Here is an 11,633-nt window from a genome sequence, read left to right on the forward strand (position 1 = left end):
ATAGAGGATTGGTAGCTACCACATTTGACAGCATAGAATTCCCAGGGGGCTGAGAGTATTCTGAAACTGTCTCCTCTACCATTGTCTTTGGAGAGATTTTGGTATGAATCAGTCTAGGAAGCCTAAGGAATTTGTTTCCGTTGTAGTTATATTGAGACCCCTTCCAATTTACAGGAGCCTTCTATTTCTGGGGTGGTCTCAGGGGAAGATATACAGCAGCTCTAGGAAACCAACTCCGATACAGATTCCAATTAGATTCAACCCCAAACAGACCTGGATGAGTTCTTACACCAAAGTATTCTACTGGGGTTAGCCAATCTAGAAATAATTCCGCATTGGGTCATTTAAAGCAAGAGCAGAGTCCCAGGTTGCCCTGCAACCCATCAGATATGGTGGATGTCCCAAGCTCTGCTTTAGTCTCAGTTAGAGGGAGAGATGAAAAGGCTGATCAACCTCTGGTTATCTCAGTGACGTAGAAGGGAAGAGGATTTAAGTCTTCCCCAAAGTCAAGACCAGTAATTGTAGGAAACACCACACACGTGCACAAAAACGTAAACGCAGGCACATATATACTCACAGGCAGGCACGTATACACACTTGCCTTGGGTGTTGGTGTCTCTCTCAGAGTTGGTGACATATGCTGGACATGGTCATTTCCGTTGAGAGCTCTAATCAGGAACTCATGCGAAAGGGCGCTTTAAACCTAAATAGAAATGCAACTGAAAATGCTTTAGATCCTTTTGCCAAAGCACCTAACTTATAATCTGAGCTTACTTTAGGTTAAAAAGATGCTATCTATCAAGCAATAAATAAAATTAGTCCTGCCAGATACTTAATTATTTATAGTAAAATTTACTACCTAGCTACTGACTTAAGCTCCCATATTTGACCGGGCTTTTGGCTTCAGAGACATCTTCTCTTAGCTCCAGACTACTTTTCAGAATAACCTACTGTCAGATATACTTCATATTGCCTCTTGGATGGAAAGAACTATTTGTCTTTCTCCACAGAATGCTATCTTCCCAGCCAGCCACTTGACCTCGCACCCCCCACCTCCCCCACCAACCGTGAGATGATGCACCGTGCTTCTGACATTACCGCACCTTAGTACTCACTCAGGTGGTGGCTGACAGACTACTGCCTCAGGCTTGCCATGCAACCTGGCAGCCACACCAAGAAGCAACAGGCATCAGAGTCACAATTATCTCTTGCTTTATTCTTACAGAAAGGAAAGGAGTCAGACCATTAAAAATATGATACATATTGTATTTTCGTAGGCTTGCTAGTTGCCAATTATCATCTCAGAAACTGGTCTTATGCAAGATCTCTTCAGCAGTAAATTAGCTTGGTGCATGACTGACCTCAGATTATTTCATGAGATTGTAGCAATAAAAGCTTCCATTTATTGAAAGCCAGTAATGTGCTAAGATGTTTATTACACACATTTATCATCATATTCAGTTTTTACAATAACTCGTAAAATAGGAACAATTATTCCAGTTTTTCAGGTGAAGGAATACCACATCCATGAGCCAACACAACTCGTGTAAGGTTTGGAAGTCACAACCCCATCCACTCCTGTCTAACTCTGTGCTCTTCCGTTCCATCAGCCTCTCTTCCTACGAGTAAGGTCCTTGGGAGGAGAGAGGTAGAAATGAAAGGGACAGAGAGGAAGGGAAGGATGCCAAGTTAGCTCATTTCTTCAAGTTAGTAGAAAGTGATAAAATGGGTGTCTTTCAATATATGTCTTTTACTTTCGCCCAGCACAAAGATGCCACCTGGAGTTTGGTTTCGGCAACTGGGTAGGACATTGGCTGTTCACAGAGACTGGAAAACTTGGAGGAAGCAAAGATGTGAGGGATAAAACGAGTTCTATTTAATTTCCAGAAGGCATTACTGTAATGCTTACTTTTACCTTTACCGGGTAGACCGAGACAAGATCTTAACTCTGGTGATTTTATATGAAGATTTTATGCATTTAGTAAATCAATCAGATATTTCCATTTGAAACCCCCCCCCACAAAATACAAGAAATGTTTATAATTACTTTTATAATTAGCTCTATTTTGAAGTTTGCCAAAAGGTACAAACTTCCAGTTACAAATAAATACGTCATTGGGATGTAGTTTCCACCATTGTGTCTATAGTTTATAATACTGTATTGCATACATAAAAGTTGATAAAAGTGACGCCTGGGCGGCTCCGTCAGTTAAGCACCTGCCTTCAGCTCAGGTCATGATCCCAGGGTCCTGAGATCAAGTCCTAAATCGGGCTTCCTGCTTAGCTGGGAACCTGTTTCTCCCTCTGCCCACCGTTTCCCCTGCTTGTGCTCTCTTTCTTTCTTTCTCCCTCTCTCTGACAAGTAAATAAATAAAATATTTTAAAAAATAAATAAACATAAAATAAATATAAAAGTTGCTAAGAAGGTAAATTTTAAAAGTCTTTATCACAGGAAAAAGAACTTGCAGCTCTGTAAAGTGACAAATGTTAACTAGACTTGTGGTGATCTTTCGCAATATATACAAACATCGAATCTTTCTGTGTACACCTGAAACTAATACATTGTTACATGTCAATTATAAGACAATTAAAACTAGCCCTATTTTACCAATTTTAATAAAGGAAATGTCATTTTCACCTTTTCAGACTCTCTAGAGTACTTTTGATACTCAGTAGAATTCTTGAACATTTTTTTTAAGATTTATGTATTTATCTGAGAGAGAGGGTGTACACGTACCTTTGGGAGAGACAAGAAGAGGTGGGAGTGGGGAAGGAGAGCAGGAGGGAAAGAATCTCAAATAGACTCCCCACTGAGCACTGAGCCCAACTCAGGGCTCAATCACAGGACCCTGAGATCATGACCTGAGCCAAAATCAAGAGCTGGACACTTAACTGACTGAAACACCCAGGCACCCCTGTGAACATGTTTTTAAAAGAAAGTTTGTGTTCAATCAAAATTCAGTTTTTTTGTTGGATCTCCTCAAAAAGGTACATAAAAGGGGTGCCTGGGTGACTCAGTAGGTTAAGCCTCTGCCTTTGGGTCAGGTCACGATTCCAGGGTCCTGGGATAGAGCACAGCATCGGGCTCTCTGCTTGGCAGGGAGCCTGCTTCCACCTCTCTCTCTGCCTGCCTCTCTGCCTACTTGTGATCTCTGTCTGTCAAATAAATAAATAAAATCTTAAAAAAAAAATTACATAAAAGTTCTCAAGAAAATTCTTTTTTTTAATGCACCTGTATTCCTTAGATTCAAAGAAGATTATGAATTAGTAAAATCTTTCATTTAAAAATATGACTTATAAATAAAGTCAGTTCTGGAAGACACAATATCATAGCTACATTATTACAATGTAATAATTATAGCACAGGTGGCAAGAAAGAGAATCATCTCCTTTGTGGGAAAAGGAATCAAACCTCTTAACCCAGTCCTGGAAGACAGTGTTTCCTTAACAGCTAAATATTGGGGTTGTGGGAAAGGCATTCTGGGCCAACACAGGCACAAAGCCTTGAATTTGGGGGAGAACATCCCCTGCCCCATAATTTAACCTTCTCCAGGAATATGTACCTTAAGAGAAAACAAAGTCACTTGAAAGCCTTGGGATCTGATCTTCCAGAAGTTTTGTTGAGTTTTATCAAGCTCCTTTTCTTTCCTATATTTAAAACTACTTCAGAACATCAGAAATTATAGCAAAAATTTAAAGGTAGATTGACTTTTCAAGTGACTACTTATCCTTTAAAACTATTCCAGATAGTATTTGATAACTATAAACTTAATTATCTACATATTTGGAGATATGGTCACTTATTTGTCAGGGTTCTGATATTTTTATAGACGGAACAAATGACAATTGGCTGAAGTTTTTATTTTTTTATTTTTTTAAAGATTTTATTTGTTTGAGAACACATGAGTGAGGTTGGAGGGGAGGGCAAAGGGAGCAGCAGACTCCCTGCTGAGAAGGAAGTCCAGGACCCTGACATCAAAACCTGAGCCAAAAGCAGACATTTATCCAACTGAGCCACCCAGGCACCCCTAAAGTTTTTATTTTTTAATTAAGTATTTTAGCTTTATGTAATACTATCCTCTCAAATTATATCTTTTTTTAATATAAATGCCTTGTTTTTGTAATTTTTCATGTACTTGGGAATTCTGCAAGTAAAAAGACATTCAGATACAAACTTAATTTGAATATAAAGTATATCTTAACTAGTTTCTTTCCCTAATGATTCAATGTCCCTAAGTTACTAGGAATACTGATTCTATTTAAAGATAATTATAAAATTGAAATAATTTAAAACCTTTATGACTTGGTCAATTTCTGCTGGCTAGTAATTATAAAAATTAAAAATATTTATATTTGTTAACTAGTGGTGTAGATAAATTCTAATTTCCCTTCTGTACTTAGATTTAGCTGGTAGTCATTGTTTATAGAGTTTGATGATTTCTTGTGATTCTAATAGTGAAAGGAGTAGAGTATGCAAATTACCAGAAAAATCTCCTACTGACAAAGTATGCAAATGAAACATCAGGTGAATGGATATATTCTTTTGTATCATTAGTCAGCTGATTAAACTGTCTTAAAATGCAAACTGATAGGGCTGACCCCAGCTTTCAAGCCTCCAAAGAATCATTTATGTTGTCAACAATGTAACCAAGACAATAAATGCATATTCTGTGTGTTTCCTTTCAAAAGCCAGAAGGCTTCTAGTTATCCTTATGAAGACCCCATACTAGAGCTTATCTATAATAGTATTTATAATAATAGCATTAGAATCCCAAAGCCAAACCTGGGGAGAGTGAGCGGCTCACCATGCAGTGTGACCATAGATGAGTTTTCCAGACTATAGTTCTGAGGGCAAAGACCTGTAGGAACAGAAAGGGAAGGATCTCAAGCATTGTTTGTTTTCTTTTTTAACTTGGCTTTTCTACAGTCCTTCTTCTAAGATGCCATTTGTACATACAAATCACTTCAGTTTATTTTTAAAACCCACACAGGGAGATATTGTTTTGTTGTGGTTACATCCTAGTCCGTAGAGGCCCAAAGCCTCCCATTGTGAGAGGAAATGAAGCCTGGCTGAGTCTTTAAGAGGCCTGGGTATACATGTGGCTCCTTTCATCTCAGGCTTGTAATTGCTGTGATTCAGCCCCAAGCCTATTTCCAAAGGTAGCCTACTGAGAAAATCCTCAGTATCTAACCCAAGATATATTAAAGAAGTTTGGTCCCACAAATGAAGCAAAGATTGCTTTACGTTAACAAGTTAAAGGACCAAGTCACTTCCCTCCCTCTTCGGACGCCATCAGTTGTCCCAGTAAACTGTATTGCTGAAGTCGTGCTCTCACTTGGAAAACCAAGGCACTTTGATAAAACACAACAGGATATCAAGAAGGATCAGATCCCAAAGCTTCCAAATGAAAAAAAAAAATTTTTTTTTTGAAGGTGCATGTACCCGGAGAAGGTTGCATTGTAGATTATGATCTCTCAGCAGTTCCCGTGTGCGTGCCTGTGTTGGCCCAGAATGCCCTTCCCACAATCCTTGCACTTGCCTGCTAGGGAAATGCTTTTCTTCAAGCATTGGACCAAGAGTATCCTCAGATTTGATTCCCCTCTCCCAAAGGGTAGAGGATTGCCTTCCTTCTCACTACCTTTGTAGCAAGCGATTGTTAATGGGTGTGTTACTGTTTTGCAAACCGGCCTCCAGATCAAATGAGACCATAAATTCTCCGAGGGCCTTGGCATTCTTGCCCCCTTCGCATCCCTTGTGCACAGCACATGCTAGCCCTGAGTAGCTCTGTCATGAACTGAGGAGGCAGGGTCTGACCAAGTATTGAAATTTAGACACAGAAAACTAAGTCGTTCCAATGCTGATTCTAATGTCTTTGGGTGATGATCCATTTTCGGACAACACTGTCCAGGGAGTACAGACATGTCTCTCCCAAATGGGACATTTAACCACTTCAAGAACTGCAGATGTTCCTTAGAAACAGAAGAAGAAACTGAAAGCTAAAGAAAATGAACTGAGGAAGGGGGGAATGATATTATTAGATGAAAAAAGAGTATTATGAAAAAAAATTTTTTTTAAGATTTTATTTATTTATTTTTTGAGAGAGAGAGGAAGAGTAGAAGTGGGTGGGAGGGGGCATAGAGAGAGGGAGAAGCAGACTCCTGCTGAGCAGGGAGCCTGACACAGGGCTCCATCCCAGGACCCTGGGATCATGACCTGAGCTAAAGACAGATGCTTAACCAGCTGAGTCACCCAGTGCCTCTAATGTAAAAAATCTTTATAAACTATCAGCTCTTACACTGTCATTTTTAGAATATCTGACAAGGCTAGCAGATTTCCCCACCTTCCTGTATTCCTTTTTTGGGGACTGCACCAGCAGATTGCCTAGAAAACAATGTTTTGGGTTATTTGGAAGAGACTATTCCATCTTTCTTTGTAGAAATATATTTTAAGAACCTACGTGGGACATTACTACCCTTGTACCATGTTCTGTCTAATGCCTATACTTGCCTGTAACTAAACATATTTAACAACTGGAAATAAAAACTTAATATAGAAGCAATGGCTAAATCAAATACATTTGAAATCTTTCTTATTTTTGGAATAAACCAAGCTACAGATAACAGAAAATCCCTTACTAAATGACACTAGTCATTGTGCCCATAGATCATCAAAGCATTTTTTTTTTTCAAGATTCTTATTTGTTTATTTGACAGACAGAGATCACAAGTAGGCAGAGAGGCAGGCAGAGGTGGGGTGGGGGGGACAGGGTCTCTGCTGAGCAGAGAGCCCGTTGCGGGGCTCAATCCCAGGACTCTGGGATCATGACCTGAACCGAAGGCAGAGGCTTAACCCACTGAGCCACCCAGGCATCCCAATCATCAAAGCATTCTAATAATTCAAACCATTTGTTGAATTTTAGGAATTACTGGTGTGCTCTTTTGTTTGATGTCATTGTTACTAGTTCAATGATGCCCCTATCTGAACTACAACTGGACAGAGGGAGCCTGCCCCCACTGAACTGGTAGCATTTGGTACCTACTGGCACCGTGGCTACTGGTTCCGGGCTGGGCCCTCTGAATCTATATCCAGACACCTGACCCAACCAGCGTCTCTCACTACTGTCTGCCCCATTACGTGCCTTGTCGCCCTCATCAGCTCTGGGCCACTCCAGAGCAACAGATGAGTGACATGGATGTTTCTGTCATTGGCCATCTCAGTCCACGCTGCAGCTGCCAAGAGTCACCCTCACCTGCAGGAACTAAACACCTGGGCTCAGTATCCTAAATCATTTGCCACCTGGTACGGAAGCCCTGTATTTCACTACTCGTGTAGCTGGTATGTTTGTAGAGGTGCTCAACCAGCCGAACAGCAGTACTGCCCAGAGGCCTCTGGTCTTCACAGGTTCTAAATGATGAACATCTGTTTTTCTTAAGTTAGCCAAGTAATCATCTAGAGCCTGTGTAATAATTTCTAGAAATTCGGCTTCGACACTCAAGAACATGAAATGAGAAGGCAACATAGACAACTACTTATACTGTCTGATTTTCAAGAATCAAATAAAAATGAGCGCTTAAGTACAAAGCAAGAACTAGCTATGTTTTATCTCATTTTGTCCTTCTATCATCTCTGTTTTGAGATATTATTATGATTATTTAAAGGTGGAGAAACTGAAGCACAGAAAAGCTGACGAAATCACCCAACGACCAGGTTCTCTGGAGGGGGAAACGACAGAATTAAAATCCTCATGATGTATCTTCAAGGACTGTGCTTTTAACCACTGGGTTCTACTGTCTTCCTAATAAGTAAAGTCGTTTTCTCTAAATGATCAGCTTGGTGTGGTGAAATGCACAGAACTCTGGTCTGAGTTCTGGTCTCATCACTTACTGGTTGAAATTTTACCAAAGCTATTGCATCACTGTAAGCTTCCATTTTCTCACCTCTAAACTGAAAAGCATAAAACCTTCCTTGAAACAGTTGTTATAAGACTTAGAGAATAGAATACATAACATAATTCTATGGCACCTGGAACATAAGAAGTCTTTGATGAATATCAATTCTGTGGTCTAAATGCAACGCCTCTCGGTGCTGTGAAGGCAATTGGCCAGGTCTGGTTCCTTGCCATAATTATAATGACAATCATCCTCTAACTACAACACATGCAAGTTTCACCAAGAGGCATGCACTGTTCTTAATCTTTCACTTACATTGATTCATTGTAATCTTTCACTTACAACACATGCAAGTTTCACTAACAGGCATGTACTGTTCTTAATCTTTCACTTACATTGAAAGATACACTTAATCTTTCACTTACATTGACTCATTACCTTCAGTATGCATGAGATGTTATTATCAGCATCCCCATTGCAAAGATGCAAGAAAGAGGAGCAAGAAAATGAAGAAACTTGCCCAGGTCACCTACAGAGAGTGAGTGGTAGAACCCGGATTTTCACACAGACGGTCTGGCTCCAGAGTCTGCACTCTTAGTCATTCTGTTCATTCTTAGCATTTACTAGGGTTTCTATAAATATCTGTAGAAAGAATGTATAATTCCTAAAATTGCACAATTATTATTTCTCTCGTTAGCTTTATGCCTTCCAATCTCTATGTAATATGGATCTTAATGGTAGACTGCTGTGATTTTTGACTCAAACTCATGAATTTGTTTATTGGTCCCATAAGGACAACAGATTTTGATAGAAGAATAGAAAATTACAAACAACAACAAATACGACTAATAGATAAAAATTAAAAGAAGTAACACATGTAAAGTGCTGGATACAGTGCCTGGCAGAAAACTCTCCAACCCTCCCCCAGACCTCCCATCTGTCAGCTGTTTGACCTTGGGCAAGTCCCATACTTCTTTATGCCTCAATTTCAATTCTTACGTAAAAATAGGAAATACAATATAAGGGTTTGTTATAAGGGTTAGGAAACATACAAATTTCTGACACTTAGGAGGGACTTACTAAATGATAATTGTGATTAGTATTAAGTCTCAATTATGCAACATATACTGTATATATGCATACAGTGCGTCATGTTTAAATTTTACTCTACAGTTTTTAAAAGAGCTCTTGCAAAGCTGAAGTGCAGCAGGGAAAAGTGAACTTGTACCTCTGCAGTGCTGATGTGTATTTGAATGAGGAAACTAGTTAAATAAATCCTGTTATTTTAGCTTAAATTTGTTCAGAAGCAGTCAAAGTACAGTCCTAGCCTAGGAGTTGTTTTTGAAGGTCACTCATCCAAACGACTTATTTAAAAGCATCTTCAAAAATTCCACATTATAGAAAAGGCACAAACCCCTCCTTTTGAGTTCTGAGTTAGTCAAGCAGAAAACTTTATAATTGAAAAAGTAATTTTCCATATCCGTGTACACTGGATGTTCCTTTTGATTCTTTTGAATTCCTCTACTTGATTCTTGGCCCTTTGAACTATGGTTCAATGGTGGAATGATTCATAATTTTACCCCAATAAGGGATGACTTCTTGAAGTCTTTCTTACCTTTTCTTAGTTTTACTCCTGCTCAATGCAATATGGTTTGGTGATAAGCACCACCTGAGCATGATAAACTATTGTTTTTAAAGTTTGTTACTTTGTTGAAGACTATAGAAAAATAATAAAAATTTGACTTATAAACATAAAATTAACATAAAATTACCACCTATATTTTCCCCAAACTGAAGCAAACAAAACATGCAAACTACAAGCTACTGTGGTTTCATTCTGAGCCCCTATGTAGACACAAGATGCTATAGCATATCGAGATCCCTGAATTTGTGCTAGAAGGATGGCCTTTCTTGATTGGTTTAGGCCTAGGTTACAATCTCTCCCTTCCCTGGTAAATGGGGTTCATCAAACCACGTAGTCAGAGAGGGGACAAGAGTTGGATGCCTAAACCAAAATCACGGTTGACTGCCAGAGGAGTCAGCAATCAATGCCTACCATTAGACATTCATTCTATTTACAGAATCAGTTCAAGTTTCTCTCCCAAGAAGTTTAGTTCCTGAGGGCAGCGTTCCCATCCCAGTCCTTGACACACAATAGGCATCAAAATATTGCATTCCTGCAAGCTTTATTCCCCTTCGGTTTCTTCTCAGCACAGGGGGCAAACTGATCTTGTAAAGGTAAGATCTTTTCAGTCTTACTATCTTTCCAGTTCACACCAAGTAAAAGCCAAACTCACTGCAAATGATCCAAAGGGCACCACACTCAGGTCTCTCCATTACTTCTCTGCCCTCCCCTCCTATCTCTTATCCGCGCTCTGTTCCAGCCAGTCTGGCCCTGCCACAGCTCCTGCAAAAGGCTAGCTTCCGGTTTCCTTCTGCCTGGACTGTTCTTCCCTCAGATGGCATGAGGCTCATTCCTTCTCAAATTCCCTTCAGTTAACCCTTTCCTGGCCAGACCAGCCTTGTTCTATCTATTCCATAAACTCCCATTCCTTCTTCCCTGCTGCGTTTTTCTCCAGAGCCTTTATCACCACCGAAACACCTACATTATTAATTATTTTTGTTGTTGTTCCTGTCACTAGACTATAAGTGCTGTGAGGTCAGGGGTTTCAGAGGTCGTACTTCATGACTCTATCCATCAAGTTGATATCCACCGATGAACAGAAAACATTCACTCATACCCTGGCGCTCCATGCCATGGGAAAATTGAGGCACTCCTATCCTGTACTTCAAGAGCACTTTTCCCATCACTCTGGTCTCCACAACATGGATGCTCTTACCCTCACTCACTTGTATTTCCCTAATGACTAGCACAGAAGACATGCTCAATAGATAAGTGAATAAAGTTGTGTGAATACCGAATGTGTTGAACGTGGCACGGACAGTGAACGCGCAGAGAGATTCAGCAAATCTTATATCATACTGAATTGTCAGTTATCCCAGAGAGAACAGTAAATTCACATGATAGCAAATTTTGTCATGTGACTGGGCTATTATATCATCCCACTCATGAGCCGTTAGGCATAGACTCTGATGAACCTACTCTAAATCAAACGAAAGACTCAAAGTTTTTCTAGGCATTCATGTTTCCTGTTTTTCCTTCAATGCCCTTGCCCCAACACACACACACACACACACACACACACACACACACACACACCCTGAGACAGTTTGTCATCGAACACAGCATATTACAGCAATACATTCATTAAAATGAGTACAGTGACAGGAACTATAAAACTTCTAAGTCTCTGTTGCTTTCACAAAGTGTTCTGAGGAGCGGATAAGAGGTAGAAGTTTGATCTAACATGAGAGAGGGTGGAAGGGAGGAGGGAAAGGCCCAGAGGCAATGTAGCTACATAGACTCCCATTTTGGCCCAGTAAACTAGGCTGGCCTCCAGCATGACTCAGTTTGAAGCCCCCTCAGAAGACTTGGCTGACATTACTTCCTGCCCCAGTCAGACTTGGCTCAAGAGCTGGAACAGGCCAAAACCTGCTAAAGAGCCCATTAGTAGAGCCAACAGGAACTGGGAGCAGGGAAAAAGGAAATAAAGCAAGAACTGAAACCTTCTGTTAAAACAACATCCATTCCCCATAAATGTCATCTTTTATCAACAGAGCTCACATTGAAGACTTGTGAAAGGCCTGAAGTTCTAAAAAGGATGATTTGTGCTCGACACTCT

Source organism: Meles meles, chromosome 7 (genome assembly GCF_922984935.1).
Source record: "Meles meles chromosome 7, mMelMel3.1 paternal haplotype, whole genome shotgun sequence".
Classification (NCBI taxonomy): Eukaryota; Metazoa; Chordata; class Mammalia; order Carnivora; family Mustelidae; genus Meles; species Meles meles.